Consider the following 27,652-nt stretch of genomic DNA (forward strand, 5'->3'; position numbering starts at 1 on the left):
AAACACCTTTGTTTTTATTTCCAATGGAGAAACAAAATACAACTTTTCATAGATTTAGCATCTAAAATGCTTTCATAATGAAATATTTCCACAAAAACTTGCATCTCCTATTTCATCCGATTATTGGTTCATTTTCCTGAAACACTTTTTAATGTAAAACGGCTTCCAAAAGAGAAGTTTTATTTCCCAGATGGCAGTTGACAGACATCCCGATTACAGGTTTCAACAGAGTTATATCGTCATTGCAGCTCATGTTATCAGCATATGCGCATCTGGCAGCAGTTTTAAGTAGCCCGTTTATATGTTTGTACGTTGGCACCGCTATAGACAGCATTAATATCACTGACAGCCCTCTGCGTGCTCGAAAAAGAGACTCTGTGGCTGGTCGGACTCGCAATTGGAATAGTTAGCAGAAGGTTAGGAGCGCTAACATAAGCGGACGGTTTGGACGTGTGTCCGTCATGGAGATTTAGTGTTGGTGGGAAATTGATAGTAAAATGATGATTGATGTATTTGCTAATGTCTGGGAAATAAAATTATTGACGATTATGTAATTTTGGAACTGTATGTCACATTATTGAGGTAAAATCTACTAAATACACTCCTGGAAATTGAAATAAGAACACCGTGAATTCATTGTCCCAGGAAGGGGAAACTTTATTGACACATTCCTGGGGTCAGATACATCACATGATCACACTGACAGAACCACAGGCACATAGACACAGGCAACAGAGTATGCACAATGTCGGCACTAATACAGTGTATATTCACCTTTCGCAGCAATGCAGGCTGCTATTCTCCCATGGAGACGATCGTAGAGATGCTGGATGTAGTCCTGTGGAACGGCTTGCCATGCCATTTCCACCTGGCGCCTCAGTTGGACCAGCGTTCGTGTTGGACGTACAGACCGCGTGAGACGACGCTTCATCCAGTCCCAAACATGCTCATGCTCAATGGGGGACAGATCCGGAGATCTTGCTGGCCAGGGTAGTTGACTTACACCTTCTAGAGCACGTTGGGTGGCACGGGATACATGCGGACGTGCATTGTCCTGTTGGAACAGCAAGTTCCCTTGCCGGTCTAGGAATGGCAGAACGATGGGTTCGATGACGGTTAGGATGTACCGTGCACTATTCAGTGTCCCCTCGACGATCACCAGTGGTGTACGGCCAGTGTAGGAGATCGCTCCCCACACCATGATGCCGGGTGTTGGCCCTGTGTGCCTCGGTCGTATGCAGTCCCGATTGTGGCGCTCACCTGCACGGCACCAAACACGCATACGACCATCATTGGCACCAAGGCAGAAGCGACTCTCATCGCTGAAGACGACACGTCTCCATTCGTCCCTCCATTCACGCCTGCCGCGACACCACTGGAGGCGGGCTGCACGATGTTGGGGCGTGAGCGGAAGACGGCCTAACGGTGTGCGGGACCGTAGCCCAGCTTCATGGAGACGGTTGCGAATGGTCCTCGCCGATACCCCAAGAGCAACAGTGTCCCTAATTTGCTGGGAAGTGGCGGTGCGGTCCCCTACGGCACTGCGTAGGATCCTACGGTCTTGGCGTGCATCCGTGCGTCGCTGCGGTCCAGTCCCAGGTCGACGGGCACGTGCACCTTCCGCCGACCACTGGCGACAACATCGATGTACTGTGGAGACCTCACGCCCCACGTGTTGAGCAATTCGGCGGTACGTCCACCCGGCCTCCCGCATTCCCACTATACGCCCTCGCTCAAAGTCCGTCAACTGCACATACGGTTCACGTCCACGCTGTCGCGGCATGCTACCAGTGTTAAAGACTGCGATGGAGCTCCGTATGCCACGGCAAACTGGCTGACACTGACGGCGGCGGTGCACAAATGCTGCGCAGCTAGCGCCATTCGACGGCCAACACCGCGGTTCCTGGTGTGTCCGCTGTGCCGTGCGTGTGATCATTGCTTGTACAGCCCTCTCGCAGTGTCCGGAGCAAGTATGGTGGGTCTGACACACCGGTGTCAATGTGATCTTTTTTCCATTTCCAGGAGTGTACATTGTTTGCTCTGCAACAAAATATTTCCTTGCTGATAAAGTTATGGCTTTTATTTAGTGTGCTTAGTGTAGCTCGGGATTGTCCTTTCTGCGAGTTTACCTCCATGTTTTCAATGGCAATGTGCCGCATATAGTTGCTTCATAATTCACGTATATGATGATCCGAAGATGTCAGTGCAACTTTTCTGAAACTGACAATCAGGATACGTATCAATTGAGATCTGGGCAGTATTTCTGTTTAGAAAGCTTTTTTACTCTGATGAGTTAGCTATGCTTCCGATAATGTCAAGTAATTAAATATCTTTTATTTCTAACAATATGTTTTCATAGATGCAGCTTTAAAAATGCTTTAACACGTTCTTTAATAATAATAATACAGTTCAAAAACTAAATCTTTAGCCATCTGTTTCAGCACCAAAGGAACTAAATTTACGAAAATGTTTAAAGAGTTTGGAAACTGTGTTAATTAAGAAATATTTTCAAAAAACCTTTCAGGCCCTATTTCACTCCATTAGGGGAGGGATTTCGAATAATTCCTTCTTGAACGGTTCTTTTAAATGAAAATTTTAAATTCAGAGAATTGGGAGTTTTATGCCGAGTAAATTAGTAACAGACGGAACAGATCCATTGCTGTACAAAGAACAGATCTGGACGATTCTTGCAGAAGCGACGAAATAACATGATAGATTTTCAAAAAGCGGTATGTTAGTTCACAGAAGCGCGAGATGTTAATAGTTTCCACAAAGAAATTCTGTCTCGAAACTTAGCTCAAAAATGGAGATTATAGTTGTGTGTAAAGTACCCCAGCGGAAAGTCCTTATCAATTCCTTCATTACGTGATAATGATAATGATACCCACGACGGCGCCATTGTACTGGAATTACCACTCAGGGGTTTCCGAAATTCGTTCCCTAAATAAAATGCAGTCGATATTCCACAATTCGAAGCAATAACAGCTGCCAACGTGAATAATTTGGCAGTAGAAACTCTTGGTGTAGCGAACCACCGTAAGTCAATAAAGGCAAGTCTTGACTTCTAGACTGCATGCTAATTAGATTCTTTTCGAAGTGTGCAGAAAAACTATCTGCGTTTTCTGCGGTGACATACAACCGCTTGCTCGACGACGGTTCCATATTTAAAGACAGGAAAGTTTCGCGACTCACACCAATATATAAGATAGGAAACAGAAGTAATCCGCTGAATGTTAGGCCCATATTATCAATTTGCAGTAGGATTATGTTATGAAATACTTCGAAGAAAAGGTTCTGCTGGTACATACCCGACAAGAATTAAGAAAAGAACTGGTTCTTCATTCCGTTCCTCACAAGTTGCCTCCAACCAAATGGCATGCCTATAGGGTATCGCGTCAGTTTTGGGACTGGATTCGCGATTTCCTTTCGGGAAGGTGGTAACAGTTGTTGTAACTTAGGGTGTGTCGTAGAGGAGAACCAAAGTTACATCTTGGGCCTCTCAAGAAAGTGTTATAGGCTCTCGGCTGTTCTTATTGTGTAAAGTTGGTTTAAGAAACAGGCTGTGTAGCCCTCTTAGTATACAGACGCCACTATCGTTTACGCCCTCAAAGTATACAGAGAAAGCTGTCTTTCACCGTCTAGTAAAGTAATCAGAAGATCAAAACATATTTCATAATGGTTTAGATAATGTAATGGCATGATATGAAAAGCGGCAGTTGATCCTGAATAAAACAAAGTGTGAGTTCTACAAAAGTTAGTTTACTAGACAAATCACAAAAATTTAATAGTTATCAGTTCAACTAAACACCTCGGGATAACCTTTACAAACAATTTCAATTGGAACGACCGCATAGAAAATTCATAGTCGACGGAATGACTGCGTTTAATAAGCCGAACACTTCAAAGATACAATAAATGCAATATGACCGTCTATACTGCGCTTGTGCATCGTTTTCTGGAGGACTGTTGCACAGCTGGCATCCATCCTAGACAAGATTATCAGCAAACATCGAAAAAGTGCAAAGTAGTGCAGCTCGTTTCGTATTACTGCGTGATAGGAAAGTGGGAACAATCGTATGGCGTCATTGGCCGGGAGTTCCCAGGCGGGAAGTTCAGCCGTCAAGCCCAAGTCTTATTGAGTGCGACGTCACATTGGGCGACTTGAGCGTCGACAGACGGTGATGAAATGATGATGACAGCACAACACCCAGTCCTTAAGGGGAGAAAATCTCCTACCGTAGACGGGGATCGAACCTAGGTCCCCGTGCGTGGCATTCCAACGCGCTGACCGTTCAGTTATTGGGGCGGACACAGTGTGATAGGAGATAAGCTGTCACGGGTATGATATGCGCCTTCGAGTTGATCATTAAAACAAAGGATTTGTGTCGAGATCTTTCCACGAAATATCAGTTACCAACGTACTTCTCCGCATGCCAAAATATATTGTTCTATCATACCTACATAGTCACAAATGACCATTGTGAGACAATAAATCAATAAATTATACGGTAAGATATAGATGTTCATTTTTCCCATGTGCTGTTCGAAAGTAAAATGGTACGGAAACAATCCGAAAGTGTTACTAAGAGATACTGAGAAAAAACAGTGTTTTGCATAACTGGCGGGCCTCACGGCCAACAATTTTAACTGCAATCACGGCCAATACAAGGAGCTGCAAATCAAAATGATGGATACTAAGAGCCCTCTGCCCAATACTTACGCATAAATTGGAGAGTATTCATCTACACGTAGCTGTGTGCATCACAAAAAGCGTAACAAAACGAAATGAGTCACAAACAGTGTCAGATATGCATTCAGATTGTAGTAGGCATTAATTTTTGATACTAGTATACAGATAAAAGACTCTCCTCTCTTATAAAATTAAATAAAATTTTAGAAACATTCTCGCAGACGAAATGACTAGGATGCTAATTATATTGTCTTGAGGAGACTATGAATTAATAAGTCCCACCGCCACACCTCCGAAGTAAATTGCAGTGACGCAGAAATTTACTGCCTCACCAACACAGTTAGACCGCAATAGACCGGTGATGCTGTATTGTAACATATCACCCCGGACTACAAGTCCATCAAAAAATTAAAATGGATTAATGTGCGTCCTCAATAACAAAGCCCGCTAAAAACTGAGTGCTAAAGATCGGTGATGCTGTATTGTAACATATCGGTAAGCTCTTTACCTAAAGGTTGTACACGCGTTTCGTTTGCCCCTATCTACCAGTAAACTGCATTGTGTGGAATGCCTTGTGGAGGCTGTGGAAAGTAGGTAGTTGCATGTGTAAATGTCGGTTAGCAGTACACTCAGGTAAGCGTGGTGGTTGAGCTAGATAAATACGGTTATTGTACGTGCGTCTATGCTATGTATGTGAATGTAGATGTGCTTTGGATTCAGATATATGTGGAAATTCGACTTACAGCGGAAGAGTAATTTTATATACAGAGAGAAAGACAAGTTCACATTCGTAGCACCTATGCTAACATCCGTTATGTTGCCACTGAAGAAACGGAAGAAGGTAGGTAATGAATACTAATTTGTCCACGTATCGATTTTTTGGCAAATACCGTGCTTCGCGAAGTACGCCATGCTTGCGGCGTTAAACCGCCGCAGTCCGCAGCGATGCGTTTATTTAGCCGACCGTTGCTAATTAACCGTTGTGTGTAAGCGCCATTCACATGCCTGTTGTACACGAGTGAAGCCATACAGCCAGCAGGCTTAGGATTAAATGCTGGCGGACGCAGAAAGCGTATTCACCGCTCGGCGACAGCCTGTGTGGCAAATATTAACAACGTGATTATAATAACGACAGCCGCGGTACATGTTGAAATTGTACGAAATATTATGATATGCATGCCGCGGCGCGCTTTGTTTGGTTCGATATACGTGCGTGCCGCTCATGCCGGCGTGTTGTTTGACCGGTTTACAAAACGAATTTTTAATTCCGTTTAACAGCGCTGATAAAGATCCGATTTGGTTAAAAGTTAGAATGCACGGTGTACTGCACTGTGATTTCTTTGCGGTTATTGGTTGAGGTATAAGAATACAAAAGCGGGTAGGTGTTCCAAGGTTTGATTAAAATTGTTCTGAACGAAGAGAAAATCCCACACCAGCTGCAATCGGGCAACCAATGAAGATAAGGAAAAATCTGTTCCGGACAGCGACTAGAACCCGGATTTTCCTCAAACTGCGAGCGATCGCTTAACTTTTTTTTAGTTCAATTAACTGACTTTCGAGTTATACCCATTCATCTACTTAAATAATGGAAGCACGATGTGACAGCGTATTGGAAACGATTTTCTTTTCAGTTACGGCGGAACGAATATTAAGACAAAATAACACCTAATCTCCAAACGGAGAAAATCACCGACCAATCCGCGAATCGAAACCCGGTCCCTTACGTTACCAATCTGCCGAACTGCCGACTTCTAAGCACGCATTATGCATAACTCAAATTCCCTTGTACGGCACACTACACTGAGGTGACCAAAGTCAGGGGGTACTTCCTAATATTGTGTCGAACATCATTTTGTCCGCCCTAGTGCAGCAACTCGACATATCAGGGACTCTACAAGTCGCTCGCAGTCCTTCGCACAAACCTTGAGCAATGATGCCACTATGGCAGTTCACAATTGCGGAAGTGTTGATGGTGCACGATGTGCACGGAGTGACCTCGCTATTACGTACTATAAACGACAAATAGGATTCGTGTCGAGCGATCTGGGCAGCCAAATCTTCCGCTCGAATTTTTCAGAATGTTTTTCAAACCAATCGCGAACATCTAAGGCCCGGTGCGGTAATCGGGTCGGTCGTCTGTTACCATAGGTTCCACAGACTGTTCTAAAGTGGTCGTACATCCCAAAATGATTTCTTAGGTTTTTTCACGCAGTGTTGCTTGTCTGTTACCACTGACAACTCTACGTAAAAGCGCTGCTCTAAGTGAAGGCAGTCGGAGGCCTTGTGAGAGGTAGTCTCAGCACATTGTTGATGCTGTGGATCTCGGAACGTTGAATCCCCTGTTGATTTCTGAATTTTAATGTCAGATGTGTGCTGCCCCATTCCCAACTACCATTCCGCGTTCAAAGTCTGGTAATTCTCATCGTACGGGCCATAACCAATGCGGAAACCTATTCTCATGAATCACCTGAGTACAGATGACAGCTCCGCCAATGCAACCTTTTATTCGTTGTGTACGACCATTTGTAAATGTGTATATCGTTACTGCATGGCTTTGTCATTTCAGTGTCGTCTGTCCGTTATCCTCACTGCTCACAGCTTCACCTGATTTTTGCAAGAGGTCGAACGGAAGTTCACCCGCACTGAACGTCTCTCTACTTCCGTCAGGCACATATATTTTTACTTCTGTGGTGTCTGTTCTTTCAGACAAGTCAGACATGTCAGAAAGAAGAGACATCACAAAGCAATAAAATTCTTGTCTGTATGATAAACTCTTCTTTAAATGGCTGACATCGAAATAAGTGTCCAAGGCATAGAAAAGCAACTGGAATCACTCAACAGAGAAAAGTCCACTGGACCTGACGGGATACCAATTAGATTCTACACAGAGTACGCGAAAGAACTTGCCTCCCTTCTAACACCCGTGTACTGCAAGTCTCTAGAGGAACGGAAGGTTCCAAATTATCGCAAAAGAGCACAGGTATTGCAAGTCTTCAAGAAGGGTCGTCGAGCAGATGCGCAAAACTTTAGACCTATATCTCTGACATGAATATGTTGTAGAATTTTAGAATATGTTTTTTGCTCGCGTATCACGTCAATTCTGGAAACTCAGAATCTACTCTGTAAGGATCAACATGGTTTCTAGAAACAGCGATCGTGTGAGACCCAATTCGCTTTATTTGTTCATGAGACCCAGAGAATATTAGATACAGGCTCCCAGGTAGATGCTATTTTCCTTGACTTCCGGAAAGCGTTCGATACAGTTCCGCACTGTCGCCTGATAAAGTAAGAGCCTACGGAATATCAGACCAGCTGTGTGGCTGGATTGAAGAGTTTTTAGCAAACTGAACACAGCATGTTGTTCTCGATAGAGACACGTCTACAGACGTTAAAGTAACCTCTGGCGTGCCACAGGGGAGTGTTATGGGACCATTGCTTTTCACAATATATACAAATGACCTAGTAGGTGGTGGCGGAAGTTCCATGCGTCTTTTCGGGGATGATGCTGTAGTATACAGAGAAGTTGCAGCATTAGAAAATTGCAGCGAAATGCAGGAATATCTGCAGCGGATAGGCACTTGGTGCAGGGAGTGACGACTGACCCTTAACATAGACAAATGTAATGTATTGTGAATACATAGAAAGAAGGATCCTTTATTGTATGATTATATGATGGCGTAACAAACACTGGTAGCAGTTACTTCCGTAAAATATCTGGGAGTATGCGTGCGGAACGATTTGAAGTGGAATGACCATTTAAAATTAAATGTTGGTAAGGTGGGTACCAGGTTGAGATTCATTGGGAGAGTCCTTAGAAAATGTAGTCCATCAACAAAGGAGGTGGCTTACAAAACACTCGTTCGACCTATATTTTAGTTTTGCTCATCAGTGTGGGATCCGTGCCAGGTCGGGTTGACAGAGGAGATAGAGAAGATCCAAAAAAGAGCGGCGCGTTCCGTCACAGGGTTATTTGGTAAGCGAGATAGCGTTACGCAGATGTTTAGCAAACTCAAGTGGCCGACTCTGCAAGAGAGGCGCTCTGCATCGCGGTGTACCTTGCTGTCCAGGTTTCGAGAGGGTGCGTTTCTGGATGAGGTATCGATTATATTGCTTCCCCCAACTTATACCTCCCGAGGAGATCACGAATGTAAAATTAGAGAGATTCGAGCGCGCACGGAGGCTTTCCGGCAGTCGTTCTTCCCGCGAACCATACGCGACTGGAACAGGAAAGGGAGGTAATGACAGTGGCACGTAAAGTGCCCTCCGCCACACACCGTTGGGTGGCTTGCGGAGTATAAATGTAGATGTAAATTACGACCAAATTTCAGCTAACGTTACATATGAACTTTCTCGCAGTGACCAAGCGTACATGCCAAGACGACTGTTGTTAAAACGCCCTGTTCAGATGAAAGCTGCTTTTTTCATTCACTTGTTCTTTAGTTTATTTTAAAATACACAATAAATGTACTGTAGTGAGAATGTTCGTATTTACTCAGATGTCGAAACAGACTTCAAGCCATTTCGCTCATGATGCTTTATTCATCAAAATAGGTGCTTATTGTTCTCCATAATGATTACATAGGCGTCTGGAAAAAAATTCAACAACCTCAAGCACTGTGTTCATTGGCCAGGGCATAGCTTTATACTCAGGGGTTGCAGTACTAGTGCTTCTTATGGCAGTCATCGGCTATCATGAAGCCTTGTCTGTGAGCCCACTTTTCTGACACTACAGGCAGAAACTGTGCTGAGTATAGAGCGTGAAGAGTGTTTGCATCAATCATTCTATCGTACGGCCACGCCCCACCTACGAGCGCGTGTGCATGTTGAACAACTTCAGCCATTTGAAAGGTGTCTAATTGTGTAACTTCGGGATGATTGATGGACGTATCAACGGATTGCGGCACATGTTGGTCACACTGTACCAGTGGAACAGTAGTGGTCTGTGGGACATTCCCACAGCCCTATACCAGATACCGGTCAAGATCGAGGCATTGTGCGGGTAGCGTAGTGTTCATGAAAATGTAATTTGCGTTGAAAGAGTAAGTAAAGTGGAGGATCTCGGTAAATGCCACTTCCGAAGTTAGAGGTGACTAAACACACAAAATGGTTCAAATGGCTCTAAGCGTTATGGGACTTAACATCTGAGGTCATCCGTCCCCTACACTTAGAACTACTTAAACCTAACTAACCTAAGGACATCACACCCTTTCATGCCCAAGGCAGGGTTCGAACCTGCAACCGTAGCAGCAGCGCGGTTCCGGACTGAAGCGCCTAGAACCGCTCGGCCACAACGGCAGCCACTAAACTCACAAATCATCGCGATACTGAAGGGATAGACAAGTAAAAAATAATTATATCAAATCGCAGCAGTAACACACTAGCAGCGTGAGGGAAATTTGTTTTGTACGAATCATAAATAATGTATTTCGTGTAACGTAACATCGTTGGTGCGAGAGTGCAGAGAGAGCCTAGATGACTTGCAAAGTATCTGTGACGTGGTTGAGATGTCTGTTCATAGATATATTCAGAATTTGAGTTTTCTCAGTCCATCGAAAAACTTGGACATACATTTAACTGAATGCAGTATTGTAATGACACTTTCTAATTTTGTGACGAAGTTCATGTCTTTTTGCTCTCCCTTGTAGAAACGATACGTGATATGAGGATTAAGACACTTTGTAAACAGTAGAACTTATTCACAAATGAACCTCAAATACTGTAATCGCTCCAAGCGTATCGAAGTTCATTATGGTGTCTCGAAGTTCACGGAACTACTAACTTACCTCATACTGGCTGTAAAATGTACGCAAAAAACTGGAAACAAAAAATCTCTGATACTCTGTCACTGTTTCAAACAGATTCAAAATAAAACGTCTTCCTTAAATTAACATATGCTGCCTGATTTTTGCAACGCAAATTCTGCTATACTCTCTTCATTGACAGTTTTTGGCCCTGCTCTGATTTCCATATTAGTTAGATTAGTTAATGTCAACGTGGACATTACTGACGTAAGTAATTTGAAATTAGTGTCAATGTAAAGCAGCTTCTTTGACAACTGTAATTACTTATGGCAACTTTGAGGAATATTCTCAACATTATAGCTACATTAGGTAAACCTCCTTCAAATTTGGACTCAAAAATAAAGATTAATAAACCCAGTGGGGAGGAATCAATAAGATTTTTCTAAAGGCTGTTATAGCTAGGAAAGAGCTTAAACTTAAACGGTGCTCAGTCAATATCTTGAGGAACTTCGACGAGGTTGCATTCCTCATAAGCGACGAGCGACATTATCACAGGCCTGCCGAAGACACATTTTTGGGCTCTAGAGACGCTGGAAGCTTTAACGAATTTCAGTAGTTACTGTATCTAAAGCAAACAACATATCTCGTTTTAAATCGTCTTCGAGTGATAAGCCTGCATCTCTACTTCCATTGCCAGAAATGTGAGTCCTCATAGTTCGTCTAAGAGATTGAGTAGAAATACCAAGATCTTCACATGAGCTATTAGTCTAAATTGAAGTTTCGCTAAAGAATTCCTTTCGCTTCTCTTCCAATATCGCCTGGAAGGCGCTTATCTTTCGAGAACACTACTGTACATTAAGTTTTTCCGTTTGCAAAGAATACTGGGCATTATTCAATTCACGCAGTAGGCCCTACTGGTGCTGAATGACTATATTAACAGTAATCTCTGATCCAGTTGATGTGGTTACAGTTTTTCCTGCTGTCGCAACTTGAGCACATACATCGGAAGCACCTGTAGGTGACAAATTCGTAATATCAATTGCAGTTGCTGCTTAAACTACTTCTAGGTTTTGAGCAGAACTAGCAACTGAAGAACTCACGTCTGATGATCGCGACAGACTCTGGCGTCTTGGAAGAAACTTTCACATACCTTAAAACTTCCTGGCAGATTAAAACTGTGTGCCGGACCGAGACTCGAACTCGGGACCTTTGCCTTTAGCGGGCAAGTGCTCAACCAACTGAGCTACCCAAACACGACTCACGCCCCGTCCTCACAGCTTTACGTCCGCCAGTATCTCGTCTCCTACCTTCCAAACTTTACAGAAGCTCTCCGGCGAACGTAGCAGAACTAGCACTCCTGAAAGAAAGGATATTGCAGAGACATGGCTTTGCCACAGCCTGGGGGATGTTTCCAGAATGAGATTTTCACTCTACAGCGGAGTGTGTGCTGATATGAAACTTCCTGGAAGATTAAAACTGTGTGCCGGACCGAGACTTGAACTCGGGACCTTTGCCTTTCGCGGACAAGGTCCCGACTTCGAGTCTCGGTACGGCACACAGTTTTAATCCGCCAGGAAGTTTCATATCAGCGCACACTCCGCTGCAGAGTGAAAATCTCATTGTGGTTCACATACTTTAGTACATCCCCTTCATTTTTGTGATACTTTGTCCTTCCTTTTTTATTATTTCAGTACGATGCTCGACTTGCTCATACGCTTTTCTTGGTTAGGTAGGTTATAAAATCAAAAGCCCGCGTGTAGAATTAAATTATTTATAGTTTAATATATTGAAAAGTATAAATAACTATCTACACTGTTAAAAACGCTAAGGCAATGAATGTTTAGAACCAAACATTCACCTTAACACGCCTAAGTATTCGAAAAATCGTATAAAGTAGATACACTTGACTTAACAATAACTAACAATTTTAGGTGAAACTTTATCAAAGTATAAAACAAAAAATATGAACTCTGTCCAGCTATTCTATATAACAAAAAGGATGAAGAAAGTAAATGTAGCCTGCTCACCGTTATATCTTTGAGTTTGTTCAAGATCAATAGGACAAGAACTCAAAAATCAAAACGGGCACTTTAACAGCAGATCGTGCCTGGCGTCCATTTCCAAAATTAAAGAATTAAATTAATTTATTTTGAATGAAATCTTGGACAAGCCGTTACTTGAATGTTTCGTCCATAAGGGACGGCTTTATGGAGACTGCGGTTATTGATCAATACAAATAAAACAATTTCTGCATCAGTCACTTGTTTATTATCCCACTACGCGTTTCGGTGCTTCACATCATCGTCTACAGGTGGAGAACTGTTTATTTACATGGCTAGTGTTCGCGAAGCTTTGGGACGTATTTTCACAGTAGCAGGCCAAAAGCATTGTAGATTATTTTGCTCCTTTTGCTAATGAAAAGAAATTGTTCATTTACAAAAAGCACTTTAAAGATTAAAAAAATTGAATTTCTGACAATGAATTGTACTTTCAAGGGCGGTAGAGTTGTAAAAGGTCTGCATACTATTGCCTGATGTATGTCCTCTCTATGCCAAATTAAATTTACGCTGTCGTTTCAAAGATGTTGTACGTGTTGCACCTATGTTTGCTTACATTGAATACAGAGATAGAAATTTAAATGCTTTTCTCAAAAATGTGCTTTTTTTCTTTGGTGATTTATAAATGGGCTGCACCAGAATACTAACAAGTCCAGAACTTAGCTGTTAAATTTCAGTGCTACATATACATTCTTTTCATTCCTCAACCATTTAGAGCACAAAATTTTCACAAAGTAGCCAATATGCTTTCAAAAATTTCAGGTCTACAGATATACAGTCGATATATTTCTAATAATTGATGGGAAAAACAAAGATGGTACCCAAGACATCCTCCAAACATTCCACGAAATGCGGAAGAATTTAAACTCATCTACGAACAGGATATAAATAACGCCATTAAGTTCCTCGATTTAACCATCTACCATAAAGATAGCAAATATATCTTCCATATTTACAGGAAACCGACCACCAAAGACATAAACAAAAATGCTTCCTTCTGCCACCCTAGCATACACAAACTGACAGCTTACCGCTCAATGATCTCTAGATTGCTAAAAATCCCACTCACTGATGAGATCCTCCGGGATGAAATAAAAATCATAAAACAAATGGCTGTAGCTAATGTATATAAACCCCCACTAAGAGACAATTTGGTCAGAAAAATAAAAAAATTAAATGAACAAATAACCACCAAGAACCAGAAAATAGACCAACAACATGCACTCTCTTCGCCGCGCGGAGTGGCCGCGTGGTTTGAGGCGCCATGTCACGGATTGCGCGGCCCCTCCCACTGGAGGTTCCCCGAGTCATCCCTCGGGTGTGTGTGTGTTGTTCTAAGCACAAGTTAGTTTAAGTTACTTTAAGTAGTGTGTAAGTCGAGGGACCGATGGCCTCAGCAGCGTGGACCCTTACGAATTCATGATTTGAAAATTTTTTGCATCCTCTTCATCGGTAAAATCTCCCGAAAAATTGCCAATGTCACCAAACGATACAAAATAAGAAATGCATTGTAAGTATACATATGCCAAAGGCTTCCTTATAACGTGGAAGATATGCAATAAAGGTAAATTTTCATCTCCTGGAATATATGAAATCATATGTAGTAAAAGCCTGGCTCAGCACATAGGAGAAACAGGAGCAACTTCGAACCAGATTCAAGGAATACATCAGCGATTTCCGATACAACTCACCATACTATTCTACAATGGGACATCCATTTGTAGAAAGCAACCTTGAAATACTACATACACTCAACAAATGACACAGAATATCTCTAAATGAAGAACTAGAGATCTGTATGCACGGAAAGGAACTTGGGGAACATTTATTCAATGACAACAGTGAAACAGGCTTAACCAAATTTTTCAAGCTTTGACAAAGTATTTAAAGCATTTTCATAATTTAGAATTTGAATGCACATCACTTTATGTAACCACTACCACTCATCCCCTCAACAAATTCAAACTACAATACATATGCCTGATCCATTGTAATCTTTTTATATATAAAAAATTAATGTAATAATTGAAGTGTGCGCATATCCATGTTCAAGAATAGCCCATTAACATTTTTAAACATAATTTAAAACAAAAGGAAAACATACTTATGTACATAACCATTCAATCATAATTTTTCTATCCAAATCTGCAGCACATTCAAATTAAAAAAAGAGAATGTACGTGTAGATACTTAATATAATAACTGAATGGTCACAAGTCAGTATGCTGGTGCAGCTCATTTATATATTTAAACACGAAAAACACATTTTTGTGGAAACCATTTAGTTTTGTGTTTCTGTATCCAGTGTAAACAAACATATCTGTAACATGTGCAACATTTTTTAAACGTCAGCGTAAGTGTGACGTGCAGTGGAGGTGACATGCATCAGGCAACTATAAGCAGACCTGTTACAACTCTACCAGACTTGTAAGTAAAGTTCACTGTCGAAATTTAAGATTTTTAACGTTTAAAATGCATTTTCTAAATCAACAGTTCTTATCACTAGCGAAAGACGCAAAATAACCCGCACTACCGTTTGATCTCCGACTGTGAAAAGACCTCTCTACTCTTCACCAACACCATCCATGTAAATAAACAACTCTCCGTCTGAAAATGATGGTGTATACCACCGAAACGCGTAGTGGGAAAATAAACAAATGACTGGCGCAGACCCTATTTTATTTGTATAAGCTTTTATTTAACATTACATAAATCTCCACTCATTCCAAATTAATAATATAAGTGTAGACCAGATGTGGCTTAAATTCGAAGAAATAGTATCGACAGCAATTGAGAGATTTATAACAAATAAATTAACAAACGACGGAGCTGACCCTCCTTAGTACACATAACGGGTTAGAACACTTGTGGAAAGAACGAAACAAACATGCCAAATTTAAACAGATGCAAAATCCCCAATATTGGCGATCTCTTACAGAAGCTAGAAATTAAGCGTGGACTTCAATGCGAGCTGCCTATAACAGTTTCCACAACGAAACTTTGTCTCGATATCTGGCATAAAATCCAAAGAGATTCTGGTCGTATGTGAAGTATGTTAGCGACAAGAAACAATCAATGCCTTCTCTGCGCAATAGCAATGGAGATACTATCGAAGACAGTGCTGCCAAAAAAGAGTTACTAAACACAGCCTTCTGAAATGCCGTTACAAAAGAAGACGAAGTAAGTAATCCAGAATTCGAACCGAGAACAGCTGACAACATGAGTAACGTAGAAGTAAATATCCTCAGAGTAGAGAAGCAACTTAAATCACTTAATAAAAAAAAAGTCCTCTAGTCCAGACTGTATACCAATTAGGTTCCTTTCCGAGTATGCTGACGCATTAGCTCCATACTTAACAATCATATACAACCGTTCTCTCGACGAAAGATCCGTACTCAAAGACTGGAAAAGCTGCACAGGTCACTCCAATATTCAAGAAAGGTAGTAGGATTAATCCAGTAAATTACAGGCCCTTATCATTAACGTCGATACACAGCAAGATTTTAGAACATATATTGTGTTCGAACACTATGAATTACCCCGAAGGAAACGGTCTATTGACACAGTCAACATGGGTTTAGAAAACATCGTTCCTGTGAATTACAACTAGCTCTTTATTCACATGAATTGTTGAGTGCTACTGAAAAGGGATTTCAGATCGATTCCTTATCTATGGATATCCGGAAAAGCAGCTTGTAGTGAAATTACGTGCCTATGGAATATCGTTTCAGTTATGTGACTGGATCTGTGATTTCCTGTCAGAGAGGTCACAGTTCGTAGTAATTGACGGAAAGTCATCGGGTAAAATAGAAGTGATTTCTGGCGTTGCTCAAGGTGTTGTTATAGTCCCTTTGCTGTTAATTATCTGTATATACGATTTCGGAGACAATCTGAGCAGCCGTCTTCTGTTGTTTGCAGATGACGCTGTCGTTTCTCGAATAATGAAGTCATCAGAGCCGCGTGGGATTAGCCGAGCGGTCTAAGGCGTTGCAGTCATGGACTGTGCGGCTGGTCCCGGCGGAGGTTCGACTCCTCCCTCGGGCATGGGTGTGTGTGTTTGTTCTTAGGATAATTTAGGTTAAGTAGTGTGTAAGCTTAGGGACTGATGACCTTAGCAGTTAAGTCCCATAAGATTTCACACACATTTGAAAATTTTTTTGAAGTCATCAGAATATCAAAACAAACTGCAAAATGATTTAGAAGAAATATCGGAATGGTGCGAAAAGTGGCAGTTGACCTTCGATAACGAAAAGTGTGAGGTCATCCACAGGAATGCTAGAAGGAACTCGTTAAACTTCGGTTGCACGATAAATCAGTCTAAACTAAAAGCCGTAAATTGAACTAAGGTATTACAGTTACGAACAACTGCAATTGGAAGGAACACAAAGAAAATTTTGTGGGGAAGGCTAACCAAAGACTGCGTTTTATTGCCAGGGCACTTAGAAAATGTAACACACTTCGAAAGGTGGCTACACTGAGCCACAGTGCCAGAGATTGCGCCAAAGAGTTTTATTCCGCCGCCTCCACTGGCAGTGCTTGTCGAGATGTGGCAGTAGTCAGTGCTTGTTGAGAAGTAGTAGGAAGCAAGTCGTTGTTGAGATGTCGTCGTAGTGAGTGCTTGTGCAGATCTTGCTGAGAGGATATTGATAGCTGTGCTATTTGTGGCCTTTTTGTATGCAGTTGTTTGATGGGCTAGACAGTAGATCTTGTTCGAATGGAGATATTGTAATGATCAGAGTGCTTTTCGTCAATATATATGAAGGTAAAAAAAAAATCCTTTTTTTTTTCATTATGTCTTCAACAATGCGTCGTCACAGGTTCAGTCAACAAAGCATCTGGCTCGTGTTCTTGAGTTAGAGTGTAATTCTGGTTTTCTTGCGCAATTATAGTATTTCTATTTTTTTTAATTACTTCAGTATAAATGGTATTTAAAATTTCTTGTCTTATTGAAGGAGAACCGTGCCAGATGTGTACGTTGAATCACACTTCCACACACAGAACAATTACACTTGTGCTTTGGTTTCGTAGGTTTTATAGTTGCTGGGGACTTATTTAATTAATTGTGTTAACGGAAATTTCCTTTCATTCCTTGTTGTTGTTCTATGCAGTCAGATTGCGTAATAATACTAGTCAGGGCCAACCGTTTACGAGACTTTGTAATCGGACAAACAACGACTAAATAATTAAAAAGTATTTGCATTCATTATATTTAATTAAGCCCCCATGCACGTGGCGACCGCTGCTTCGGATCGTCCCTTGGAATTCTTCTCATTGTAAAAATAGCAGACAGTAGTTTTGTTGTAGTAATTTGTAGTTTAGTAATTGTAGTCTATATTGCATGTGTAGATTTGGTAATTGTTATTCTTCTAATGGTATTTTATTTCCAGAATTTAATTTTTGATGGCTTGTATACGTGTCTGACAATTTTGTGTAATTATGAAGATTTCAATTGTTCGTTAATCGTGTTTGTCGGGAAGCATTTCGTGTGAATGGTATTGTTGGTGATAAAGTGTCATTGTGTGTAATTTTCGTACAGTGACGAGTTCTGTATATTTTGTAAATGATTACGCGATGAAGAAAAAGGCAAAAATGATGAATAGTCAGAATGACGAAATTGTTGACATGGCGAACTCGCCAACACAGGACAACAGTATGATGAATAATGGAGTTGAAAACAATTTAATAAGCAGGGAAAATAGTCCGGAAACAGTTCAAAATTTTTGACAATCAAAAAATTTTCAGAATACGAGATTGACGACAGAAGATATGGAGCAGTTAATGAGTGCAATATTAAATTTGGGATCACAAATGGAAGCAACGGTAACACGGTTAAGCTCACGAATAGGGATATGTTTCAAAAACATGGAAGATGAACCAAAGAAAGAAATTAGAGAAGTGCAACCGATTTTGAATGCTCACAATAATAGTTTAATTTCAATAGAAATTAGACAAGAGGAACAGGACAGAGAACAGGAAGAAAAGATCGCGTGATAGTACAAAAATTGTCAGAGTTAAATTTACAACGTGCACACAATAAGGAAGAAATATTTGAGAGAATCGAGGAATCCGTACCAAATGACAGAATAAATAATCTAACACAACAATGTGAACAGTTAACTACTAAATGTGTCAATACTGAATCCCGAGTCGCGACACTTAAAGAAGACGTAAATAAACAGAAAGAAAAAATAGGTGACTCATCGGAAAGAGTTGAGGAGATTTCAGATAAACTGACAAGTCTTACTTTAAATGGGGACAGAGATTCAGATGATACAGCTCCACTACCATTTGCAGAAACCGAAGAGTACCAGAACGTAAATAAGCATGTTGAAAATCAGGGAAAATTTAATGATCGCGTTAAAAGGAAATTTGAGGCATTACGAAAGCAAGTCAAACATATTGAAAGCGAAATCGTTGGAAAAGACAGCAAAAGAAATTTAGAACCACCGATAGCAGTGGGGTTTGAAGAAAGTAATTTATTTCATTTACGAGATGCAACAAGAGAGCGCCAGGTGCGTGAACTTGACAATAATCGACATTCGGACTGGAACAGTCGCGGTAGGTCTTTGTCGCCACGAGGAGAAAACTTTGACTATAAACACTTCTTAACTGTTCGGAAATTTAAGATCTTTCGCAATTCTAAGAACGACATACATCCATGCTCATGGTTAGATCAATTGATGTACGCACTACCACCAAACTGGCCACTAAGTCATAAACTGGAATTTATGTGCGGCTATTAAAGTCCTCAGGGGATTCACTGCACTAAGTGAATATGTGCCGTAGCGTGCATAGGGCCCCGAGCTGTAGTGGTGCTATTTCCCTTTTAGTTTTCTGCACCGCTCCCTACTCTTTTACTATTCTTTGCATCTGTCAAACCAACTCTTCGACTATCAATCTATCTAGAGAGTCGGTAAAGAATAACCGGATATGACTAATTTACCCAAAAGTGATTTCGGAAATTACCGTTTGGACTTACTGTATCTTCAGCAGCATTCACTCGTAGTTTAAACGAAATTTTACTTGTTTATCTTCGTGACAATATTACTTCATATGTCGACGATATTCTTATTGCTAAACGTTCTTGGAGTGAACACAACATAATTTTGGATTCATTATTACGTATTTTTGCAAGAGTTGGCATTACAGTGAACTTGAAAAAATCTGAATTTGGTCGTTCTCAGGTGAAATTTCTTGGTCATTATTTCTACAGAAGGTATTCTTCCTGATCCAGAGAAACTAGACGCTATTCGTAATTATGCTGTTCCTACGACAAAACGTGATGTTCGTAGTTTCCTTGGTGTCAGTAATTTTCTTAGACATTTTGCTAGATTGGACAATTTGGCCACACCTCGTTTTTGCGAACTATCTGGAAAATATTTTTTAAACGAAAATCGATCGACAACTCTGTTTGGTTAGTTTGTATTCCTGATGAGTGGGTTAATAAACTGATTTGGTACACACATTTCAGTTATGCACACTTTGTTCCCTGAAAATGCTTTCATGAATTACGAGAAAATTGCTACTTCAGTAATATGGAAAAACGCACTCGATCTGTTCTTGCCAAATGCAAATTATGTCAAAAGGCTAAGCCGCCAACTATTTCTCACAGAGCACCGTTGTTTCCTATCATTCCAGCGAAATTAAAGGACATAGCTGCAGTCGATTTGTTCGGTCCAGTGGTTCGTTCTACTAATAGTTTTGTGTACATTTTCGTAGCAGTGGAATTGACATCAAAATATGTGTGTCTTACACCTGTACGCAAAGCAACAGCTCGTTCAGTATCTAATGCTTTCATCAAACATTTTCTTAAAGAAGTGGGTCATGTTGATAAGGTTATATCAGATAATGGATCACAGTTTCGCTCTAAAATTTGGCTTCGTACTCTATGGCGTCATAAGATTAAACCAATTTTCATTTCACTTTTTCACCCTCAATCTAACGCTTCAGAGAGATGGATGAAGGAAATCAATAAATTGTGTCGACCTTATTGTCATCAGAATCACAGAATGTGGGATCACTATCTTCATATTTTTCAAAACATTGTGAATGAACTCCATAATGATTCAACTTCTTTACCGCATATACTGATATTAAAAAACAAAGCACCGACAAATCGCATTTCTGAAATCGTTCCTTTTCTGCCTTCACGGAAACTGCGGCATTCTGAAGTTGTCAACCTGGCTCTACAAAATATTGCGTCTGCGGCTGCTAGAAGAGAGAAATCAGCTAAGCGTCCTGGTCGTTTAAAAACTTTTTCAGTTGGCCGAAAGGTCTTAATTAAGTCTCACCGTTTGTCTCACAAAGGAAAAGGCTTGGGTCGCAAATTTTTTCTGCTTTATAACGGTCCATATAGGGTTCGCAAAATTATTCGTGATAACACTGTCGAAGTAGAAACTCTTAAATCTCGGCGGTCTAAGGGAATACATCACATATCGAACGTTAAAATTTTTGTGGAATGACATACTTGTGAGAAACTAACAGCTAAATGTAAACACGCAGAGAATGCTAGGATACCGCGCCGTGTTACGGCGGCGGCTCATACTCAAAGCAACAGTCAAGTCTGCGCGGCGCACAAGGCAGTCGTTGACCGCAGACAATTACTTCCTACGTCACGCGTACCTACAGCTGATCGAGCGCTCAGTGCGAATGCACTGACAGCCATAAACAAATACACAGCCTAATTTATCTGATTAAATTCAGTATAAAGCTATAGTGACTTGATAAATTATGTTATTAACGTTCAGTATTTTTCAGGATACGGTTGTATAAAATGTTTAAAAACTTCAGGTAAATTCTGTGTGTGTCCGACGTTAAGAGGACTTGCTATCGAGAAAATTTCAGGAAGAATGTACTTTCGAAGAAGAAAGTAATAAACTAAAAAGGTAACTATTAATTGGGTTTATTTTTCAGGTAACATATTTCCACATGGTACGTACTTTAGACGTAATTTGCTGCTCGCGATTACGTGATTCATACTTTGTGCTAAATTTCATGTTCTATGAATTTACTTGTGAAGCGATGTGCTTGCGTACATTAACTGATTTGACAATGATTGATTAATGAACAGGGTTGTTACTTATGTATATTATGCATCGCTTGGCTGCTCTGCTTTTTCACTGATGTCACATTTTTTTTATTATGTGCCTGCTGTGCTTATTTATTTAAATTATAATTGTCACCTGATTAGTTGTTCTGATATGTATGTAAGTTATACTTTGTGATTTATCTGCTTGCGCTTTCATGTTCACTTATTAAGATTACAAACGAACATTTATTTTCTTATGCTGATATGATGCTAATGACCTGTTTATTACGTAAGATATATGTGTGCGCTGTGCGTATGGATTGCATATTTATACATTTCTGTTTGTGGTCATAACTACTCTTTAATTTGGTATATAGAAATGCTGATATACGGTGTACGAACATAGAGTTTAGGTCACACTATGGTATTAATTACAGATTGTTTGCTTGGCAGAGCCTCGCTGTAGGAATTGTGCTGCATCCACTTGTTGACATTATGTTCTCTACTGGTATATTTACCCGCTATTGCATGTTTTGCTTACGCACAGTGCTTTATATTTTAAGATAACAAAATGAACTGCAGTAATTCGACTATACAAGAAACGTCATAGAAGTCACATGAGCTGGAGGTTTTATGGAAGCTGTATAAATTTATGCTAATAGGAAGGAAGCTAACGACAGGACATACCAACACTAGGGTTAGACCATTGACAGTTATTACACTACATTCTTCGCGAGCAATTGAAATAGGAAGTGACACTTGACACAAGAAATACTCCACATGTTTGCTTCTGCCATGATTCTTGAAGTGGTGTACACACTGTGAAATATTATGATCATTCACACTCCGTAATCGTACTGAATTACTGACAGTTATTCGAACTAAAGTCTGTTAGAGGTCATGTATGCATTTCTTTCATTTTATGATGGACAAGGTAACCAAAATGTATTTTATAATTCATAATGAGTTGAAGATTTGGCTCAGGTGGACTACACAGAGGTTGTGTGTGGACATTGTGTCTTCGGATTGCATGGGATGATGAACTGAAGTCTGCACTAAGATTTTATCTGTACTTGCTCGAGGAGACTGACTAGAGGAAAGAGTTGTTATGGAAGGGAATTGATATTGGCGATAAAGTTTATATGTGTCGACGTATTGAAGAGATAATATTGCGGTATTGAGATTGTGTGAAGTTGATGATTATTGGAGTTTTGGTGGACGAGAGGTAAGGTAAATGCTACTGATAAGGTTTATATGTATCGACGTAAGAGGTATTATTGAAGTATTAAGATTATGTAGTGCTGATGATTATTGGAGTTTTGGTGGATAAGAGGTGAAGTAAGTGAGGAACTTTTTTTTTTTTCTTTTTTTTTTTTTTTGTCTATATGGAACAAGGAGGATGAAGATGGCAGACTAGAACACTCAAGTAGAAGGAAGATTGTCTACACACACACTTTGTTAAATCTCTAAGCAGTATATACTTTTTTTTTGAGAGAGGAAGCATTTGCACATCTTGGCTCACTGACAGTTGTTCAGCAACCACACATTTGATTTGGCTTGGCAAACATTGGTCTTGACATGATGACTATGACGTTGACTAACTATTATTGACTGTTATACACTGTGGCACTACTACTTGATACACAAGTTGAATATCAAATTTCGACAGAATTGCATTTACACAGTTAACACTATTAAACTACACAGTAGCACTTAATGTGGATGAAAGATGAGTGAGTGTGTTTTGTGTGTTTTCCCTTCCTAATCCCAAATAATAGGTACCGACCTATCTCCCAAATATTAATTTACTTGTTTGTTGTGGCTTGCACTGACACCCATAAAAATTATAGGTTTACTGCTATTTGAGTATTTGTAATAGTTAATATGACAATTATCTGATATCATTTGTGTGTTTATTATAATTTGTATGTTTAGTGTAAGAGCATTGATAATAATTTTGTAAAAGCAATTGTGTGTGCATTCAAACTGTTGTTCACACCTGCACCTGTTCAACATTGATGTGTGACACTTAGAAATGTTTAATTTCTGCTGATGAACTGTGTGATTAGTGATAGTGAATATTATGGACTGTTACTTGCAACCGAGCGAGGTGGCGCAGTGGTTACCACCCTGGACTCGCATTCGGGAGGACGACGGTTCAATCCCGTCTCTGGCCATCCTGATTTAGGTTTTCCGTGATTTCCCTAAATCGCTTCAGGCAAATGCCGGGATGGTTCCTTTGAAAGGGCACGGCCGATTTCCTTCCCCATCCTTCCCTCACCCGAGCTTGCACTCCGTCTCTAATGACCTCGTTGTCGACGGGACGTTCAACACTAATCTCCTCCTCCCTCCTGTTACTTGCAATTTTTCTACATGATTGGTGCCACTAGGACATGTTTAATTTCTGCTGATAAACTCTGATGAACAGTGTGATTAGTGATAGTGAATATTATGGACTGCTGACTGCACCTGTTTAACATTACTGGGTGCCACAGATGGAACTGCTTCTACTGAAATGAAGTCAATTGTGGTGTCTGCACCTACTCAACATTGCTGGGTGCCACTAATGGAACTGTTTCTGCTGAATGATGCCACTTGTTGCTGTCTGCACCTGTTCAACATTGCTGGGTGCCACAGATGGAACTGCTTCTACTGAAATAATGTCACTTGTTGGTGTCTGCACTTGTTCAACATTGCTGGGTGCCACTAATGGAACTGCTTCTACTGAAATAATGTCACTTGTTGGTGTCTGCACCTGTTCAACATTGCTGGGTGCCAGTAATGGAACTGCTTCTGCTGAATGATGTCACTTGTTGGTGTCTGCACCTGTTCAACATTGCTGGGTGCCACTGATGGAACTGCTTCTACTAAAATGATGTCACTTGTTGGTATTTGCACCTGTTGACCATTGCTGGATGCTACTGCTGGAACTATCAACTACTTGTTTTTTGAATCACTGAAAGCATTTTATGTGAACATTTGTATAAACTGATTTTTTGTTTATTGTGTAAACTATTATGTAAAGTCACATGTATGAAAGAATTGGTATTGCTTACTGTATTTTATATATTAGTTTATTGAAAGGTCAGTGCAAAGCCAAAATTTTATCTAATTATGTGATATTTACGTATTAATATTATCTTTTATTTTTGTCTGTATTTTTGTGGACGAATTTGGTGGTATTTTCACCACCAATGCTGGCAAAAATACCAACAAATTCTGGCCCGTGGAGGAAGGGCATATGAAAGGTGGCTACACTGAGCCACAATGCCAGAGATTGCGCCAAAGAGTTTTATTCCGCCGCCTCCACTGGCAGTGCTTGTCGAGATGTGGCAGTAGTCAGTGCTTGTTGAGAAGTAGTAGGAGTCAAGTCGTTGTTGAGATGTCGTCGTAGTGAGTGCTTGTGCATATCTTGCTGAGAGGATATTGATAGCTGTGCTATTTGTGGCCATGTTGTATGCAGTTGTTTGATGGGCTAGACACCAGATGATGTTCGAATGGAGATATTGTAATGATCAGAGTGCTTTTCGTCAATATATATGGAGGTAAAAAAAAAATTCCTTTTTTTTCATTATGTCTTAAACAATGCGTCGTCACAGGTTCAGTCAACAAAGCATCTGGCTCGTGTTCTTGAGTTAGAGTGTAATTCTGGTTTTCTTGCGCAATTATAGTATTTCTATTTTTTTTAATTACTTCAGTATAAATGGTATTTAAAATTTCTTGTCTTATTGAAGAAGAACCGTGCCAGAAGTGTACGTTGAATCACACTTCCACACACAGAACAGTTACACTTGTGCTTTGGTTTCGTAGGTTTTATAGTTGCTGGGGACTTAATTAATTAATTGTGTTAACGGAAATTTCCTTTCATTCCTTGTTGTTCTATGCAGTCAGATTGCGTAATAATACTAGTCAGGGCAAACCGTTTACGAGACTACGTAATCGGACCAACAGCGACTAAATAATTAAAAAGTATTTGCATTCATTATATTTAATTAAGCCCCCATGCAACTTACTAAGGAGACTGCCTACTCTACAATTGCCCGTCCTCTTTTAGAATATTGGTGCGCGGTGTGGGATCCTTGCCAGGTATGACTGACGGAATACATCGAAAAAGTTCAAAGAAAGGCAGCACGGTTTGTATTATCGTGAAATAAGGGAGAAAGTGTTACAGATATGATACAGGATTTGGGCTGTAAATCATTAAAAGAAAGGCGTTGCGACAGAATCTTCTCACAAAATTCCAATCACCAAGTTCCTCCTACGAATGCGTAAATATTTTGTTGACACCGACCTACATTGGGAGGAATGATCACCTAGATGAAATAAGGGTAATCAGAGCTCGTACGGAGAGATATAGGTGTTCATTCTTTCGGCGCGCTATACCAGATAGGAATAATAGAGAATTGTGAAGAAGGTTCGATGAAGTTATCAGGCACGTTTTCTCTAGTGTTTCGGCAGATATTTGCAATTTCGGTTTCCATTGCGTAGTTTGATTCAGCCTAAAAAAAATACTGATACATTGTTTATCTCTACGGGGAGGAAATGTATCGCTGTTTACGTAAGTTGGATAAACTTCGAAGCGGCCGAGTCAGACTGCAATGTGGTTTGTCGTTTTCATTGAGGTGTCGTGATGAAAATCGTGTCCCAAAATTGGCCAAGGTTGTGCACCATTATTAATTTTCCTGCCGCCAAATGCATTCAGCAACGTGCTGGCTTGGCTCTTGTTCGTGAAAGGATTCGTTTTACTCGTCGACATTTGGGTTCTGTTTCCAAAGAATTGCTTCGATTTCATTTAATGGTTGCATCGGAATTATCTAATTTCACTTGGGATTGGTTGGACGGTACCTCATGGACTCAAGCTGACTGGGAATAAAATTCTGTTACTGCCCGGCATTTGAAAAGTTTCAACACGCGGAGTCTGATGTTATATCTCGACATTCTGTGATAAATCTCACAGAGAAATTTTTCGACGACGCAACCTTATTCGCGCTGGGAAGGGTTTAAATTTTACACCCACTCCGAAGAGTTTGCCGGTAGTTGATTTTATTCGTTCAACTGAACATGCAGTTTGCAAACTACCTCCTGACGCTGCAGAGGAGGTTAGGAGAGAGACATGCCGTGTGTTGACTAGGGTTCGTCCATCCAAGAGTAACGTAACTGCAGCAGAGAGGGCTGCTTGACGCTCTCTCAAAGTTGATCCTGATATTGTTATTTTACCTGCAGACAAGGGCAATGACACCGTTGTTTCAAATAAACAGTATTATGTACAAAAGTTGCAACGTTTACTGTCTGATTCAGGTATCGCAGAATCGATGCTGACCCCAAAAATAGTATTGAGAGAAAGACCAACAGCCTCCTGAAGAAAAGTGGTTTGTCGCAGGACAGTCAAGAGTCTTAACACGTATAGTGCCGTCCCCCCTAGGTTATATGGCATTCCGAAGGTTCTCAAGGAAGGGGTTTCCTTTCGTCCTATAGTGAATTACCGGCGCTCCGACATATCGTGTAGCCAGAGTTTTTGCTTCTCTGTTGAATCCACGAGTAGGTCGGTGTGACATCATATCAGGAATTCAGCAGATTTTTTACGTCGTTTGGAGGAACTGCGGTTGAATGAGTCTGATATTTTAGTGAGCTTCGATGTTGTCTCTCTCTTCACTCGTGTTCCTCTGTCTGATTCGTTGCGGTTAATTGAGGCTAGGTTTATTGCTAAATTAACTAAGCTCTTTCGACATGTGTTGCCATCCACTTACTTTTTATTCAATGTCCAGTATTACGAGCAGACAGATGTAGTTGCGATGGGAAGTCCATTGTCTCCTGTGATCGCTAATTTGTTTATGGAAGACTTCGACGAACGTGCATTGGAGTCTCATTAGATGTGTTGACGATACCTTTGTTGTTTGGTCTCATGGTAGGGAGAATTTGAATGCCTTTCTAGAACATCTGAACTCGATCCACGCGAATATTCGTTTTAAGATGGAGGTGGAGAAGGATGGCTGCCTTCCGTTTCTAGACGTGTTAGGAGAAAGGATAAAGGATCATTGGGACATGCAGTCTGCAGTTAACGTACTCACACCGACTTGTACTTACAGGCTAATAGCTGTCAACATCCGGCTCAGCGTGAAGGGGTACTTCGTACCTT

This window comes from Schistocerca serialis, chromosome 9 (genome assembly GCF_023864345.2).
Source record: "Schistocerca serialis cubense isolate TAMUIC-IGC-003099 chromosome 9, iqSchSeri2.2, whole genome shotgun sequence".
In the NCBI taxonomy this organism is placed as follows: domain Eukaryota; kingdom Metazoa; phylum Arthropoda; class Insecta; order Orthoptera; family Acrididae; genus Schistocerca; species Schistocerca serialis.